The 18,008-nt window shown below is 46.0% G+C and overlaps 2 long non-coding RNA genes across 2 annotated transcripts; one reads left to right on the top strand and one right to left on the bottom strand.

Annotated features, from left to right (window-relative positions):
* Positions 1-309: 309 nt before the first annotated feature.
* Positions 310-3,501, bottom strand: LOC121140983. Its single transcript, XR_005877960.1, has 2 exons — positions 2,772-3,501; positions 310-1,303 (listed from the first exon to the last, which is right to left on the bottom strand). It is a non-coding gene; the product is annotated as an uncharacterized LOC121140983 (long non-coding RNA).
* A 4,926-nt stretch (positions 3,502-8,427) lies between these two features.
* LOC121140987 lies at positions 8,428-15,981 on the top strand. Its single transcript, XR_005877961.1, has 2 exons — positions 8,428-8,484; positions 14,343-15,981. It is a non-coding gene; the product is annotated as an uncharacterized LOC121140987 (long non-coding RNA).
* The last annotated feature ends 2,027 nt before the right edge of the window (positions 15,982-18,008 follow it).

Here is an 18,008-nt window from a genome sequence, read left to right as displayed (position 1 = left end):
GCTCATCCTGGAACTCGCTCTGTAGACCAGGCTGGTCTCGAACTCACAGAGATCTGCCTACCTCTGCATCCCAACTGCTGGGATGAAAGGTGTGCGTCACCACCGCCAGGCAAATTAACCCATTTCTTCTCATCCGTGCTGTCACAAAGCTTATTTACTGTGGGAAGCTGTCTTTGAGGGGCTGTAGTCTGAGCCAGCTGGCCAGTCCATGGTTCATGCCTGAGAGGGGGAGTGTGGACTAAGAAATACTAGCCAAAGACATTAAGGGGAAAAATGGAGACACAGAATAAAATCTGGAAGACAATTCAGTCACTACTGAATGCTACAAGTTTATTTTTCATCCTTCTTAAATACCTTAACCAAAAAGGGAAACATGGTATCATGTATACGGAACAAACAGACATTTCTTCCTCAATTCTCCAAGGATTCGGTAACCACACCTTACATTTAATTTCTCATTATCTGGCCTTGAGGGTCAGAAGTAACCACACCTCAGACCAAGTCTGTTGTCATTTAGATAGGACACCCAAGGCCAAGGTCAAACAATCCTACTGTGGCCACGCCTTTGACCTTTAGGTCTTATGACTTACTAAGGACAGTTTTGGACTCTCTGACCTTTAGTCAAGATGGAGTGGAGTCATCTGTATGAGCCTCTACAGTTTACCTGCCTCATCTATGAACTTCCCATGTTGCTTCTTCCACATCTGGCTTGCGACCCTCAGCCTCCACTCCTCTTCTTCCCAACATTCTCTCTTGACCCCTCCAAATCCTGCCTAGCTATCTGCCAGCCAGCTTTGTATTAACAATGAGAGCAACACATCTTCACAATGTACAGAAGGATTATTTCACAACATTTGAATGCTTGGTCTGAAGTTGGTGGAACTGCTCAGGAAGGATTAGCTGTGGCTTTGAGCTGTGTTACTGGAGTGGGCTCTGAGGTTTCAAAAGCCCACACCTTTCTGCTTCCTGGTTGTCGGTAAGGATGTAAACTCTCAGCTACTGCTCCAGTGCCATGCCCGCCTGCTGCCATGCTCCCCACTAGGATGGTCATGGTCTCACCCTATGAAACTGTAAGATCCAAATAAACTCTTCTGCAAGTTGTCTTGATCGTAGTGTTTCATCACAGCAACTGAGAAGTAACTAAAACATCAGGTAGATTCAGCAGCTGGGTATTAGGGGTGCAGCCGTAAGCAGGAAATACTGTTCTGGAGAAAGTTGTTATATAGAGCTGAGTGACCCCTGGTTGCTCTCCAGTTTCCTTTTTTGGAGACATGTCTGTTACTGCAACATGTTTCTGCCATCCCTGCCAACCATGAGGAGACACGGTCAAGTGGGGGAGTCCTTACCAGATCCTGTGAAATCCTATTAGACTTTCACAGTCTAAAACTGTGCCAAACAAATTAGCCTACCCTTCAGGTATTTTGCTACAACAGCAACTGACACACACACACACACACACACACACACACACACACACACACACAGTAGCTATACAATGCAGGAATGCAGGTGGGATTTGAGGCAAGGGGTTCATGGAGGGGTAAGCCTTTCTAGGGGTGGATGAGGACAATTTAGAACTTCTGGGAACTTTCATGGGAGGATTAGAAATGGTTTACCCTAATGGCTGAATGCCCTGGGCTTGTGCCAGTCTGCCATATAGAGGTTACCCAGCCACATCCAGGAAGAACACTGAAAGGTCTGTCTGCTCACCTGGGGAGGTGCTCACAGTCACAAAGGGAAAGAGGACAAAGTGACCTGACTTTTTTTTTCTTTAGTCTGTGAAAAACCGTGGATTCCAATTAGGCTTGAAAAGAGGAGAACTGTGGCCGGGCGGGAGGCAGAGGCAGGTGGATTTCTGTGAGTTCGAGACCAGCCGGGACTACCAAGCGAGTTCCAGGACAGCCTCCAAAGCCACTGTCTCGAAAAAACCAAAAAAAAAAAAAAAAAAAAAAAGAAAAGAAAAGAAAAGAGGAGAACTGTGGTTTAAGAGAAGGGGGAAGTCCAGGTGCAGTGGCACACGCTTGTCACCTCACGATGGTAAGAGACACGCTTGTCACCTCACAATGGTAAGAGACACGCTTGTCACCTCAGGACGGTAAGAGACATGGCCACAGTGCTGGCTGGCTGTGGTTACTCCTGGCAGCCAGCATGTCCATACATCATTCACCACTTTTAGTCACCCATCCATGCCCCCTTAAGCTGTCTTCTGGGATGAGTGTGCCATTCCCCTAATGCACAAGAACTCTGCACTAAGTGTTAAGTGTAACACAGAGACAGGAGGATGGAGCTTTTAGGACTAAATCTCATAGTGAGGCCCTGCCTCAAAAACAGGAGAGACAGAAACATAGAGAGAATGAAAGTGCAAACACCTGGTGTGGAAAATAACATAAAAGGAGCTGGCAAGATGACCCAGTGAGTAAAGGAACTTGCCGTGCAAGCCTGGTGACCTCAGTTTGATCGTTGGCACCCTCCTAAGGGTGGAAAGAGAGCCAACTCCACAAAGTTGTCCTCTGACCTCTACATGTACATTGTGACACACGCCCCTCACTGCACACACACAACAATAATAAAGATGATAATAATAAATTTACAAAAAGAAAACCATCATAAATGAAACTCAATGACAAACAATGAGAAGATAAAAATGTGTTACATTAGTACTTAGCAGAGAGTTCTTATGAGATAGTGAACAAGACCCTCATCCCAACAGGAAGATGAGGGGCTATGAACAGGTGATTTAAGAAACAGGAGTGATCATCATGCAAACATACTTGCTGTCCTGAGTAAGCAAAGCCCTGCAGGACGGCAGCTATGTCCAAGCGCATCCTTCCACGGTTTCCGTTATCTTGCTCAAATACATCCAAAAATACGAAGTGGAAATTCTAGGAACAAAGAAGTTACATGTTTTAAATGCTGACTAACCAAATGACATCTCACATCTGGGCCATTCAGTCCCACCCAGGATGTGAGTCACCCCTCTGTCCAGACCATCCTGCTGTATACACTAAACATCTGCCGTGTGATAATCGGATCAACTGTTCAAATGACCCTCACAGAGTAACCTGGTGCTCTGTGGCTGTTACTCACCTGGCAGATTTCATTAATTGAGTGGCTTTCATCACAGAGTTGTTGTGCCACATCACACTGTCACAAGAAGGCGAGGTAATACAATCAGAAATGCTCAGAGACTATGTTTGCATGTTTACTTTTATTACTATGGATGCATTAACATTAGCATGATGTTTAATTGTTCTGTTTTAATTTTATTTATTTATTTATTTATTTAGTGTGTGTGTGTGTGTGTGCACGCGCGCCCACAAATGTGGGTGTTGCCCACAAAAGCCAGAAGAAGGGCTTGGATCTCCTGGAGCTAGAGTTATAGGCTGTTGTGAGACACCCAAAGTGGGTGCAGAGACTGAAACCAAGGTCCTCTCAGAGAGCATCAAGTACTTTAAATCCACTGAGCCATCTCTCTAGCACCCTCCTCTGTTATTATCAGCTGTTGTTTTTCATTTCTTATAGTGCCTAATTCTCTTTTTTTTTTTTTTTTTTTTTTTTTTGGTTTTTCGACACAGGGTTTCTCTGTGGCTTTGGAGGCTGTCCTGGAACTCACTTGGTAGTCCAGGCTGGTCTCGAACTCACAGAGATCCGCCTGCCTCTGCCTCCCGAGTGCTGGGATTAAAGGCGTGCGCCACCAACGCCCGGCCAGTGCCTAATTCTCAATGAGGCTTTTCAAGATGCATATGTAGAGGGAACAAGCATAGCCTTTGTGGTGTCTGGTACCATCTATGGCTTCGGGCATCCGCTGGGGACCACAGAATGTGTCCTTCATGGGGAAGGGTGGAGAACTCTGTAAAACAGCAGAGACGTATATTCGGTCTTCACACTGACCAGCCTCTTAAAAATGGGTATTAACTGGGATGAGGAGTGTGCTCAGTGGGTAAAGCGCTTGCTGTGCAAGTGTGAGAACCAGAGTTCAAATCTCCAGAGCCTGTGTGAGATGCACACTTACGTCTGCACTCGCAGACACTCTCCAGCCAGCTAGCCTGGACTATCCAGACACCAGAGGTTGAACTCCGACCTGCACAGGTGTATCATGGCATTCACACAGCTTCATTCACACCCATAGATGTACACATGTATCAAAAATACACATACAAGTGCACACACACAAAAGGATAATATTCAAAGACTGCTAGGATTCCACTACCACTAAACAGCAGTCTAAATGAGTCAAAGGAGGAGATTTGATAATAGATAAATAAATTTAAAGTATATGTAGCATTTGACCCAGTCACTTTCCTACTAGTAAATTAGTTCCAAGGAAGTGACAAGACAAAGGCCCAAGGGATGTATGTAGTAGCTACTCTGTTATTGGAGTCATATCCTGGTTAGGGTTCTATTGCTGTGATGAAACACCATGAATGAAAAATCTTGAAAAGGAAAAGGTTTATTCAGCTTATGCTTCCACGGCACTGTTCATTATTGAAGGAAGTCAGGACAGGAATCCAAACAGGGCAGGAACCTGGAGACAGGAGCCGATGCAGAGGCCATGGAGGGTGCTGCTTACTGGCTTGCTCTCCATAGCTTGCTCAGCCTGCCTTCTTATAGAACCCAGGACCAGCCCAGGGATGACACTACTCACAATGGGCTGGGCCCTCCCCCATCAATCGTAAATTAAGAAAATACCCTACAGCTGGATCTTATGAAGGCATTTCCAGATAACTCTAGCTTGTGTCAAGCTGACATAAAACTATCCAGCACAGAGCACAATGAAAAATACTTAGACCTTCTCCATGGGGCATGGTCAGCCTCCTGTGCTTGCTATGATCACTCCTATAAACATGTGGGCATTCAGAAGGTCTGTGCATCTGTAGTCTGTCCCAAATCCATGCCCTGGAGTTCCTGTAAGAGTCAAATATCCAAAATGTTTCCCTCCACATCTTCAGCTCACAGGTCACTAAGATCGTGGTAATGGAGGGCTGGGTAGAGCTCTGCAGTAGAGGGCATGAGTTCCTGGGTGCCATGCCCAGACCACCCACAAGAAGAAGAGAAGGAAGGAAGGAAGGAAGGAAGGAAGGAAGGAAGGAAGGAAGGGAAGAAAGACAGAGGAGAGAGAGGAAGGAAGAAAGAAAGAGAAAGCAGGGGAGGGAGGAAGGAAAGAGGGAAGAAAAAAGAAAGGAAGGAAGGGAGGAAGGAAGGAAGGAAGGAAGGGCTGGAGAATTGCTCAGTGGTTAAGAGCACTGGTTGCTCTTCTAAAGGACATGGGTTCAATTCCCAGCACCCACATGGCAGGCAGCTCACAGCTGTCTGTAACTCCAGTCCCGGGGCACTTGACACTCTCACACATACATACATGCAGGCAAAATACCAATGCACACAAAGTGTTTTAAAAAAGAAAGAAAGGAAATGAAGAAGAAAGGAAGGATTGCAGTGGCCCCTTATTACAAAATGCAGTAGACACTGTCCACAGCCTCTAAGGAGCATTTCTAAAAGAAAATTTATGACATTCACTTATTTAGTGAGAGAGAGAGAGACAGAGAGAGAGAGAGAGACAGACAGACATGTGAAGGTTGGAGGAAAAACTTGCAAATTCAGGTCAGGCTTGGTGGTAAGCGCCCACGGAGCCATCTCACAGGCTCTCTGAGAAGCTTTCCACACTTGTTCATATCCTCCTTGTCCTTTAACCGCAGCGCTATGATTCTTTGTCTCCAGTCTGTTCTTCCTCTGGACTGGCTCCTTCTTCTTACTGTGGACGCTGTCTGAGAGCTTGTCCCAAGTTTTCTTCTCACTCTCCAATTTCCTTGTCTGGCCCTCTGCCCCACAGTCTCTGCCCAGAATTCTCTCTCCAGCTGTTGTTGCCTGGACAGCTCTACCGAGCACCACATGCCCTTCGAATACTAAAACCTAAACCATAGTGTCCTCCCTGCCTGCTCCAGCCCACTTCCTTCTGGCCAAGTCGACTATCTAAAGCAGAAGCCACCGTTGCTTTCTCCATGCTTCTGAAGCATCCAGCAACTGTCACTCTACATCCAAGGTATCCTTTGTGGCGAGCTTATGCATGTCCCTTTGTGCCAGAAAACCCAGAATGAAGCACAAATCCTTGCCTGCGGTTTCCATGACTACGGCCTCGTTTGACTTCTTTATTAAGGCTTGCTCTCTTCTTACCAAACAAGCCATCCTAGAAACAGCAGAGTGCTTGCCTCATTTGCATGTGGCCCAGGGTTCAGTCCCCAATATTATATAAACAAAGATGGTGGCGTATGCCTATAGTCCCAGTACTTGCAGTTGGAGACGGGAGGATCAGGAGTTTATGAGACTGTGTCTCAGATGAATGAGGGGTTGGAAATGGCTCAGTGGGTAAAGTTCTGGCTGCACAAAAGTGAGGATCAGAGTTTGGATCCCTAGCATTCATACAAAGGACAAGTGGGCATGGTGGCCTGCCTGTAACTCCAGTGCTTAGAAGGCAGAGATAGGGACTAAGCTGCCTAGCTAGCCTAGGTTTGTCAACTAGCTCTGGTTCAAATGAGAGACCCTGCCTCAATGAAGAGGAGGAGAGAGAGCAATCAAGGAGACTCCCGGCATCAGCCTCCAACATTCACAGGCGTGTGCACACATGTAGACCAAGTATACACACACACACACACACACACACACACACACATATACTAGCAAGCATATGTATGTGCATGCACACCAAGCACATAAACACAGCAAAAAAAGTCTAAAAAACAAAAAGAGCCAGGTGTTGGTGGCACACTCCTTTAATCCTAGCACTCGGGAGGCAGAGGCAGGCAGATCTCTGTGAGTTCGAGGCCGGCCTGAGCTACAGAGTGAGTTCCAGGACAGCCTCCAAAGCAATAAAGAGAAACCCTTTTTAAAAAAAAAGAGTGCTGGAGAGATGGCTCAGCGGTTCAGAGCTCTTTGCTTTTGCAGAGAACCCAAGTTCAGTTCCCAGCACTCTCATGGTGGCTCGCAACCATCTGTAACTCCAGTTGCAGGGGATCTGACGCCCTCCTTGAACACTGCATGAACATTGTGCACAGACTCCCATGCAGGCAAAACACTAACATACATAAAATAAAAGTAGCCGGGCGTTGGTGGCACACGCCTTTAATCCCAGCACTCGGGAGGCAGAGGCAGGCGGATCTCTGTGAGTTCCAGACCAGCCTGGACTACCAAGCGAGTTCCAGGACAGCCTCCAAAGCCACAGAGAAACCCTGTCTCGAAAAACCAAAAATAAATAAATAAATAAATAAATAAATAAATAAAATAAAAGTAAATCTTAAAGAAAACAATGCTGGGTGACCCTGGAAAAGCCAATTTTCTAGAAACCTCTGTAGAGGAGAGAGACAAAGATTGAGATGGACAGAAAGAGGTCACTCCCTAACAGAAATCCTAGGCCATTTTTTGGAACAAGTGAACAAACTGGAACCCATCAGTCATCAGGGCTCCTAACTCTTTTCTGATCTCTGGAGATGGTTCCAAGGCTTGGGGAGGGGTCCAATGTTGGAGATGACACCACCCTCCAGACCTACTCATTTTGAAGTGTGAAGAGACACTGCCAGGGAAATGGAGAGCCTTCACTATAGTCTCGGGTCTGAGAAACACAGCAATTGTGTGGTCTTTGGGCTTCCCATCCCACCGTCTCCAAAGAAATTTAAGCATCCTGATCATAGTCAAGAGCAGGACAGTCGGGTGTCGGTGGCGCACGCCTTTAATGCCAGCACTCACGAGGCAGAGGCAGGCGGATCTCGGTGAGTCAGAGGTCAGCCTGGTCTACAGAGCGAGTTCCAGGACAGCCTCCAAAACAATACAGAGAAACCCTGTCTCGAAACCCCCCCCCCCACACACACACAAAAAGAGCAGGAGAGTTGAGCTCATTCGTGTTGCTCACTTACTTGTTACTGGTTCTCAGCCAGCTTCTTCTCTCTTTTTTTTTGTTTTTTGGAGACAGGGTTTCTCTGTGGCTTTGGAGGCTGTCCTGGAACTCGCTCTGTAGACCAGGCTGGCCTCGAACTCACAGAGATCCGCCTGCCTCTGCAGGCCAACCTGATCTACATAATTCCTCATTAAGACTCTCCATGCTACTCTAGGCTGTGTCAAGTTGACAACTAACCAGCAGCCATCTGAGGTGGATTTGAAAGACCGCCCCTATAGCAATCATGAACCTCTTAAGTCTAAGGACAGAGTATGAACTTCCTGGCTGGAGGTCCAGACCTTCAGACATCCCCAGAGAGAAGGCCTAGTGGCAAAGCCTTGGCAAGCCCTGGAGCTTTCCAGGGTGGGTGCAGACCTGGCTTTTCTCCAGGACCCTTTGGAACAGTGCTGAGTCACAGGAAGAGACTAAGGACTTTTTGAACCCCTGAGAGCAAAACCACCTGGTCCAAGGGTCAGTGAGCCAGAACCAACTTGACAGAACCTGTCTTATCCACTCCCGGTGTCTGGGCTTGGGAGGAGCAGGAACCCATTGCTAAAATGCTGGTAAGTTCAAAAATGTAGTTCTGGGGCCCTAGACAGCTCTGGTTGAGAACAGCATTGAGGTATTCAGATCTCAGGCTTTGCTGGGATCGCTAAGGGGGGTCAGAGAGGGGGTAATGTGGCTATCTTGGGTACAGCGTGAGTTTTAGACTTCCCCTTCTTCTGGGGATCCATGGAATCTTGTTAAAATTCAGGAATGGCCTTCCTGCTGTTTCCTGCCAGGTCAACCACAGCCCTCTGAAGACTCTTTACACAGAAGACTGAATGGGCTTCCCCATTTCACTAGCTGTGTGGTTCAGAAAGGCCATTCTCTGCGTTGCAGAATGAATAGAGCTGAAGAGCGGTGTCATCTCCAACTCTGCACCCTTCCCCATGTTCAGAATCAACCCAGGAGATCAGAAAGGAGCTAGGCACCATGATGATTAGTGTGTATCAGTTGTGTGAACTAAAAAAACAAACAAACAAAATCCCAAAAAACTCTGCCTAGGATTTCTGTTAGTAAGTGGGACGGTCCATGCCTGGCTCTGGCTCTGTGTGCTCTCAATGGGCTTCTGGAGAAATGAGTATTGTTTTAGGAACAGATGAGATTTGGGTCTCCCCCAGCCTTTCTTTCTTAGAGCCACAGAATGAATATGGCCCATGTGGGGGTCCTCTCTCATTCTCCCTGGCCATCTGGTGATTACACGTAAGAGTTTAAGAGACAGTTACTACAGAGAGCCTCATAGGCAATATGCTTGCTAACCCCCAAAAGCTATTCCCACTCCTCTTTGGGGAGGCTTTGGTGTCCACTGACGGAGAGCTATGACCTCTGAGTCATCCCCAGACACATCTCTAGGAAGGCCTGAGTTGGTGATCTTTCTTTTTTCTTTTTTTTTCTTTCTTTCTTTCTTTCTTTTTTTGTGAGTGTGTGTTTTGTTTTCTTTTTTCGAGACAGGGTTTTTCTGTATTGTTTTGGAGGCTGTCCTGGAACTGGCTGTAGACCAGGCTGGCCTTGAACTCACAAAGATCCGTCTGCCTCTGCCTCCCAAGTGCTGGAATTAAAGGCATGCACCACCAATGCCCAGTGATATTTCTTTCATTCATGTTCTTTCATGTGTCTGTGAGTTATGCACTGTGATTAGTATTAGAGGTAACTGCTAATGTCCTGAAACAGGCTCAAACATATGTCCCAAAGTTCCTCTGTTAATACAGACTAGTGGAGGGACATCAGGACCTTGTATATGTTTTTCAGAGACTTCCAGAAGTGCGGGAAAACCAAACATGGTGGCACCTGACTGTCATCACAGTATTTGGGAGGCAGAGGCAGGAGGACCATGAGTTTGAAACCAGGCAATACAACATAGGGAGAACCTGTCTGAAAGGGAATGGGAGGGGTGGGGAGGGGAGGAATGGGAGGGGACAAAAGGAGAAAGAAAGAACTGAAGGAAAGAGGTGGGAACTCACTCTAGATCAGGCTGGCTTAGAACTCAAGAGATCTGCCTGCCTCTAACTTCTGAGCATTGGTATTAAAGGCATGTACCATCACACCCACAGAACTTTAATTCTTTTTTGTTTTTTGGTTTTTTGTTTTGTTTTGTTTTGTTTTTGTTTTTGGTTTTGGTTTTGGTTTTTACGAGACAGGGTTTCTCTGTATTGTTTTGGAGGCTATCGAGAACTTTAATTCTTAAGCAAGACTCCCCAAGCCCCAATATTTCCAAACTGAACATATTAGAATCCTAATTTGAGATTATAAGAGATCAAGCCACGATCTAAGGGTCACACAGATGAATGACAAGGATATCTTGGGTCCCAACCTGTCTGACTGGAGATTCTTGCCTCAGAGTCCTTGAAACACTCAGAAACTCTGCCACTTGACTTCTCTAGGGGCTTGGGGAGGATGGAGTGTAACTGATCCTTGGTAAGGAGTTTCCTTTTGGACTGACCCAGATGCTTAGGAACTACACAGAGGTTACATAACAACATGGATCCACCCAGAACCTCTGAGTTGTACGTTTTTCATCCCTGGCCTTTATGTAACAGGCATTTATATCTTGAATTAAAGAAGTGAGAAACTCAAGTCCTTCTCTTTTACCAGGCAGGCACCATGGCTGCTCTGCCCTTCTCTGCCAAGTTCCCAAGGCTGAGGCCGTTGCTAAGACAACCCAGGCTTTGGATATCTAGGACAAGAACCTTCCTGTTAATTTCCCCCCAATAATCTATCTCTGGAAATTGTTGACAAGTGAGTCATAACCCTCAGGCTCCGATTTGTGGGGCCCAGTTTGTATTGCTGTCAGAGGGGTATGACTCTCTTTGAAAAGTTTATTTCAAAATATAATATTCACTCACTTGGGCTAATGTGACTGAATTCCATGAATTTTATTCAGTGAACATTAGAAAATCAAATTCCACTGTTGGTACAGACAGACAGAGGACTGGACAGGGGTCTGCTAACAGATCTTGGTTCTTGCTTTAGAGAATCATCCCAGGACTTTCAGAGGACTTTCAAGCTTTGGCCAAGGTAGAGAGCAGGTGAGGTAACTCATGTTGACTTGAGACAAAGGGACATAGGCTATCTGCCAGGCTCTCATATCTGGCTGTCACCTCTCACTCCATTGGGTTCTTTGAGGAGACATAAATGGGCTGGAGAGATGGCTTGGTCGGTGAAGTGATTCCCAAACAAGCATGAAGATCTGAGTCTGACCCCAGTATCTCTGAGAGCCAGGTGTGGTGTGTAAGTGGAGTCTCAGTGCTGGGGAGGTGCAGACTGGGTCTTGCTGGCTGGCCAGTCTAGATGACTCTTTAAATCTTCAAGCTCCAGGCTCAGTGAGAAACACTGTCTCGAAAAATAGGCATGTTGAGAGATGGCTCAGTAATTAGATGTGCTTGCAGCACAAGCCTGATGACCCAGTTCAATTCCCCAGATCCCACAGTGGAAGGAGGGCACTGACCCCCAAGAGGTGTCCTTTAACTTCCACATATACACTGTGGCAGGTGCATGCCTGTGCACATATCACATGCTAGTAAATACATATGTGAATTAAAAAGTAAGGTGGGAGTGATGGAGGAAGACACTTGCTGTTGACCTCAGGCATGTACATGTGTGGACACTTGCACACATCCACAAGAGCATATGCATCCATCACATTCACATGTGCACACACAAGAAAAAGAAATGTATGAGGAGCTGGGAAATGAGGATGAGTATCCTTCATTCTGGGAGAAACGTCCTCATTGCCAAGGTGACACCACAACCTAGAGAGCAGTGCCAGCATCCTCTTTGAAAAAGGAAAGTGAGAGTAAGTCTCCTTTCAGAAGGGTGGTTGGATGTGATTAAATGCAGGTGTCACTCAGCCACTCAGTACTTGTCCACCAGGCACAAGGCCATGGGTTTGGCTCCCAGAACACCAGACTCTTATGCAAATTCTCAATCTGATTGTGGGGTGCTTCTGTGGGACCTCAGAGAAGTCTATTTATTTGTTTTCCTTGTGTGACTGTTTTACCCGCATGTGTGCCTGGTACTCATTAAGGTCAGAAGAGGACACCAGGTCCCCGGGAACTGGAGTTATGGATGGTTGTGAGCCTCCACGTCAGTGTTGGGAACTGAACCTGGGTCCTCTGCAAGAACAATCTGTGCACTTAACTGCCAAACCATCTCTCCAGCCCCTAGATGAAGATTTTTGATGAACTAATGAATCACTTTGGGCAATAATGCTCCAGGTAAAAGTGAGCTGTTCATTTTCTGTCCTCCACCTGCTCTCTAGCCCTGTTGTTAGCTGAAGGATTTTCCTCAATCTTATCTTCCTTGTGTTGACATAAGGAGGTAAGAATTCTTTTATGAAATTGCTTGACTAACATGCATGTTGTGATAGAGATCACAGCTTTCAAAACAAGTTTTTAAAATGCCTGTAAAAGCCATAAGGCCTTATGATAGCATTTACATAAAGAGTATTCACATACACACACATACAGAGAGAGAGAGAGGAGAGAGAGAGAGAGAGAGAGAGAGAGAGAGAGAGAGAGAGAGCTCACCACAAATACATGCTGTGGTTGATTGAAGAAAGCAAAACAACACCAGGTGCTAGCAACATGCCTCAGCAGGTAAACACATTTTCTGTGTCCTCAGACCTAGTTCAATCTCTACATCCTACACAAAGGTACAAAGAAACGGTTGATTCCATAAAAGTTGTACTCTGACTTCCACATGTGTACTATGGCACATTGCCTACACACACACATCATGCACACACACACACACACACACACACAACAATAATAATAAACAAACTAAAAATTATCTTAATTTACGTATGCATGGGCATCACATGCATACAGTGTCCATAAAGGCCAGAAAAGGGTGTTGGAGCTCCTGGAATTGGAGTTACAGATGTTTGTGAGCCACCATGTGGGTGCTGGGAATTGAACTCATATCCTCTGGAAAAGCAACCAGTGCTCCAGCCCAAACTAGAACCATCTTAAATTCTACAGATTCCTTCTCACTTCTGTAAGTTTCCTACCCCCTTTTACAGGTTCCTGTACAACTCTCCACTGAAACGTACAATCTATTTTTTGGCCGCCTAAGCCTGAATTGGTCACATGATTTGCTTTGAGCAAAGGTGTCTTAGCAATGATGATGAAAGCAGAGGCACGGGATTGCTGGTGCATTGGAATGCAGCCTTTCTGAGTGCCAGCTGCTCCTCTACCACCACCTCAGACGGGGGCACCTTCTGGGAGATGTGTGACAGTCACCCCACTCCAAACATGTGAGGGTTCCATAGTCCAACTAGTTTCAGACATGTGGTCAGGCTGCCCTAGACCACCCAGTCTCCACTGAACAAGCCCAGACAAGAATTGCTAAAGTGTCCCAACTGGTCTTGAGCAAACCAAAATGTGTGTTGCTATCAGCCATTATGTCTTGCAAAAGTCAACACACACACACACACAGAGAGAGAGAGAGAGAGAGAGAGAGAGAGAGAGAGAGAGAGAGAGAGAGAGAGAGAGAGAGAGAATAGAGAGAATATTTCTGCAAAGATTTTGTTAATGGTCTACATGGTTTGTCTGAAGGTAGGAATTTTAGGCCAATAGCAAGAATTAAGGATTTTTCCCCCACTGTATTTCTTGGTGTGTGCACACGCATGTGTATGTGTGTGTGTGTGTGTGTGTGTGTGTGTGTGTGTGTGTGTGTGTGTGTGTGTGTTTAAAACAAGAGCTCATGTAGCCCAGGCTGGCCTCTATAGCTCACCACAAAGGATAACCATGGACTCCTGATCTTCTCGCTTTTACCTCCCAAGTGCCAAGACTGTAGGTGGGAGCCTCCATGCCTAGCCTTTCTGTTCCTCTTAAACCATATAAATAATTCTACTCTAAAAACAAAAAAAATCAAAGTTAAAATAATTAGTGAATGTTATAAAACATGACTTAGTTCATAAATCACACTTGTTAAAATTCAGAAAACAACTGCAACATGAATCCATTGGCTTCTCATTCAGTTCCTTTTCTCAGAATGACAGAGGACCTGTGTCGTCTAAGACAATGAAAGCTCAGTGTAGTGTTTAGTGTTTGAGACAGCGGCCCAGTCTCTGGTCCACTGACTGTGACTGATGAAAGTGCTGGGAGTTCACAAACCTGTAAGATCCGAGGCATTGATGCCCTCACTTCCTGCTGGGGTCTGCCTGGAGTTCTTGTTCGTTTGTTGTGGTCTACTGCAACACTCAGGTCCGTGTGTCTGCCCTCGTGCCCCCCCCCCTTTGATAAAGTCTGAGTGGACTTAGAAGAAAGAAAGAGGTTGAGCAATCTGGTTGTGGGGGAGGTGGGGGTGGAGGGGACCTCAACAGCAATTGGTTTCAGGAACCTGCATGTTCCTTCCCTTCTTTCTGCTTCTTGAGGTTGCTCATTCCCTCTCCCTGCTGACCAGCTTCTGGGGCATGGATCGCTGAAGAATTGCTGAGCCTTTGCATTCCCAGCTCGCTTCTAATCCCTTTGGACCATGACCTCTGGCCGCCCAAGAAGGGGCTCTAACTGGTGCTGCCTTCCTCAAGACATCCCGCTGTGGCCCCGACAGCTGGCCAGGTAGACATCCACCCACAAGGAAGAAAACTGATTCTCACGGGCCCCTGGTCTCCACTCATTGCTGCAGCGTGTGCTTTATACACACAAATAACATTTTTAAGAAGGTGACTTTTGGGACCTCAGCCCTTCCTCGCCCTCCTTTCCTGTTTACCAGCCTCCCCCACCACATGCCTCCTGCCGTGACCTGCCTTACCACAGCAGCCACGGCAACAGGGCCAAACACCAGACACTGAACCGCCTGAAGCTGTGAGCCGAAGCAAACCTTCCTTTTCACCGGATTGCCTCCAGCGTTTTGTCCTAGGGATGGAAAGCTAAGTATTGCAGTTCCAGACTATGAAAGAATGGAAGAGACTTTAGACAAGATCTATTCATCCCCAAGTCCCAGACTATGAACTATATGTGTTCTGCGCAACTAATAGACAAATTGGGGAAATAAAAACAAGAGAAAGCAGGCTGGCAAGGTGGCTCATCGGGCAATGGCACTTTCTGCCAAGCCTGGTGACCTTTCGTTGGATCCCTAGGTTCCATGGTGATGGAAGGAGGGAACTGATTCCCCAAGTTACCTTCCAACGTCATAGAATACCTACCCACATAGTAAGTAAATAAAATGTAACTTAAAATTTTTTAAAGAAAAAAATTTCCTTGAGGTTAAGGCATTAAATTTAAGTATCTGCCTTTCATTTTAAAATCTAAAAGAGTTTTATGATAAATTGGTGATAGGCAGTACAGTACTTAGTATGTTTGACAAAATGAAGAGGTGGCCATGCTACATTGATTTCCGTTTCTTGATTCTCCATGAGAAACCTCAGTCTAGCTTAACTCCTCATTTTGTGTATGTACATGAACACGAACATTCATTCATACGTGGGGTACATGTGTGTGGAAAGTCAGAGGCTAGCCTTGGTTGTCTTCCTCAGTTGATTGCTACCTTATTTTTTAAGATGGAGTCTCAGGTACTTCTGCCCCCATGCCTGGATCCTATTTTTTTGGGGGGGTTCTGAGACGGGGGTCTTACTGTTTGGCTCTGGAGTTCCCTCTACAGACCAGGTTGGCCTCGAGCTCACAGAGATCCACATGACTCTGCCTCCCAAGTCTGGAATTAAAGATGTGTTCCACAACTGCCTGGCTTCATAGCTGGCTCTTTATGTGGGGTCTGTGACCTGAACCTTGACCCTCTTATTTTTGCAGGAAGTGCTCTTACCCACTGAATCATCTCTCTAGGCCCACCAGTTTACATGTCTGTGGTGTGGTCTCCTTTTCTCTCCTTTTCTGTCCTTCACAGAACAGGATGGTTCTGGTTTTCTTTTCTTGAGACAGTTTCAGTATCCAACAAAGTCAAGCTTGATTTTACACTCATGATCCTCCTGCCTCAGGTTCATGAGGGCTAGGATTATAGATGTGTACCACCGTGGCCATCTTGAAGTTTAAATTTTAATAAAGTTCAATTCTGTCAAATGTTTTGTGACTCAATATCATTGGTTTTATATCAAAAAGATCAGCTTGCTTGTTGGTAGTGGTGGCGCATGCCTTTAATACAAGCACTCAGGAGGCAGAGGCAGGCAGATCTCTGTGAGTTCAAGGCCAGCCTGGTCGACAGAGTGAGTTATAAGATAGCCAGGGCTACATAAAGAAACCCTCTCCATAAAACAAAACAAACAGGTCAACCTGTTCCTGTGTTACCTTCCAGAAGTCCTAGAGTTTAGTGTTTTATATGTTTGTCTTTAATCCATTTTGATTCAATTGTTCTAAAAGAATTAAGAGCATGACCTCACTTTTTTTCCATATGGAAGTCTGGTTTTTGTGTCACCATTTGTTGAAAAGATTAGCCTTCCTCTGTTCTGCTGTCTGGGCTCTTCTGTAGGAGACTAGATGACCAAGTTTGGGTGTGTGTATTCTGGGGCTCTGTATTCTCTTCCACTGACCTATTTGTATTTTTTCTTCAACACCACAGTCTTGACTTCTACAACTTCATTGGAAGCTTGAAGTCAAGTTATTATTTTTTGTTTGTAGAAAAACAGAGATATTTTCAAAACCAGAAAATATATATGAGCCAAATTATAAAAAAAATACACGTATATGAGTCACTCAGAAATAACTGCTTTGATTAGACTCAAGTCTGCTCTTGAGGATCTCTGTGTGTCTCTGGGAGTCAGCAGAGAAGGTAACTAATGCATAGCAGTGTTTGCAAGACAGAGAGTTCAGTGGTGTAGAAGCCTGAGAGTCAAGGAGAAGCAGGATTGTGGAGGGGTGAGACAAGCTGGAAGGCTGCATGGATCAGAAGATGAAAAATGAGGGTGCTGAAAATGCTTCCACAAGAGCACAGAAATCAGAGAGACCTTGGCAGCTTTGGGGATCTGAAAGATGTGCCAGAAGTCTGGAGTGCGGGAAGAGGAAGGGAAACTGCTGGGCAAGAAGAGTCAGTGGAGGGTGAGCCCAGCTGGTAGGGCACTTACCCTGCTTGCACACAGCCCTTGGTTCAATTCCCTGCATCTCCAGCTGGTAGGGCACTTACCCAGCTTGCACACAGCCCTTGGTTCAATTCTCTGCATCTCCACCTGGTAGGGCACTTACCCTGCTTGCACACAGCCCTTGGTTCAATTCTCTGCATCTCCAGCTGGTAGGGCACTTACCCAGCTTGCACACAACCCTTGGTTCAATCCCTGCATCTCACAAACCAGTTGTGTCTCCCAGCACTCAGGAGGTAAAGGCAGGAGGATCAGAAGTTCAAAGACAGCCTCAGTTACAGATCACGTTTGAGGCCAGCAGGGGTTGTGAGGGGATGAAATCTGGGATAAATGGGACTCTGTGACGAGAAAGGGAGGGAGGATGACTAGGAGGAGGAAGGAGTGTTGGCACATGAGGAAGGGGGCGAACTAACTATTCTAAGGAATTAGGCTTTAGCTTAGGCTGCTGAGAAAACAAGAGATTGTTAAGCTACACAACACACCCATTCATTTAGCAAGTATTTACTGAGTATCTGTTGTACATCAGGCACTGTTCCACACGCTGGAAGTACAGCTGGTACTAGAGAGAAAAACTTCTGGGTCCCATGGTTCTCAGATTTTATGCTGTAAATTTTATTTTCTTTGGCAACACTGGGCATTGAACTCAGGGCTTCGCACTCTGCCACTTTGTTTGCATCTTAGCTGGTGACAGATTCAAAGGTGATGAAGAAAGAAAAACAGGGTTAGAAAGTGACAGAGAACTGGAAGGATGAGCTGCATAGAGAGACAGGTTGTGGGCATTGTGAGAAAGTTGGAAGCCAAGATACAGTTCATCTTTCCCAGGTGAACGTGCAGTTTTGCTATGGTAAGCACAGCTAAGAAACAACAGAGGTTGGTATTTATAAAGCTGCCCTTAAATGGAAGTACACAGGGCTGCTGGTCCCACTTGGTGATGTAAGCCTGAGTTTTAAGAAGCTGTGAGCTATGTAGCCAGGATTTGGCTTCCTTCTTCATTCTGGCAGGACTTTTCTTGTCCCG

The sequence above is a fragment of the Mesocricetus auratus genome, unplaced genomic scaffold, assembly GCF_017639785.1.
Source record: "Mesocricetus auratus isolate SY011 unplaced genomic scaffold, BCM_Maur_2.0 Super-Scaffold_4256, whole genome shotgun sequence".
NCBI lineage: Eukaryota > Metazoa > Chordata > Mammalia > Rodentia > Cricetidae > Mesocricetus > Mesocricetus auratus.
The sequence above is the reverse complement of the archived record's forward strand: the minus strand, read 5'-3'. Positions and strand labels throughout refer to the sequence as shown.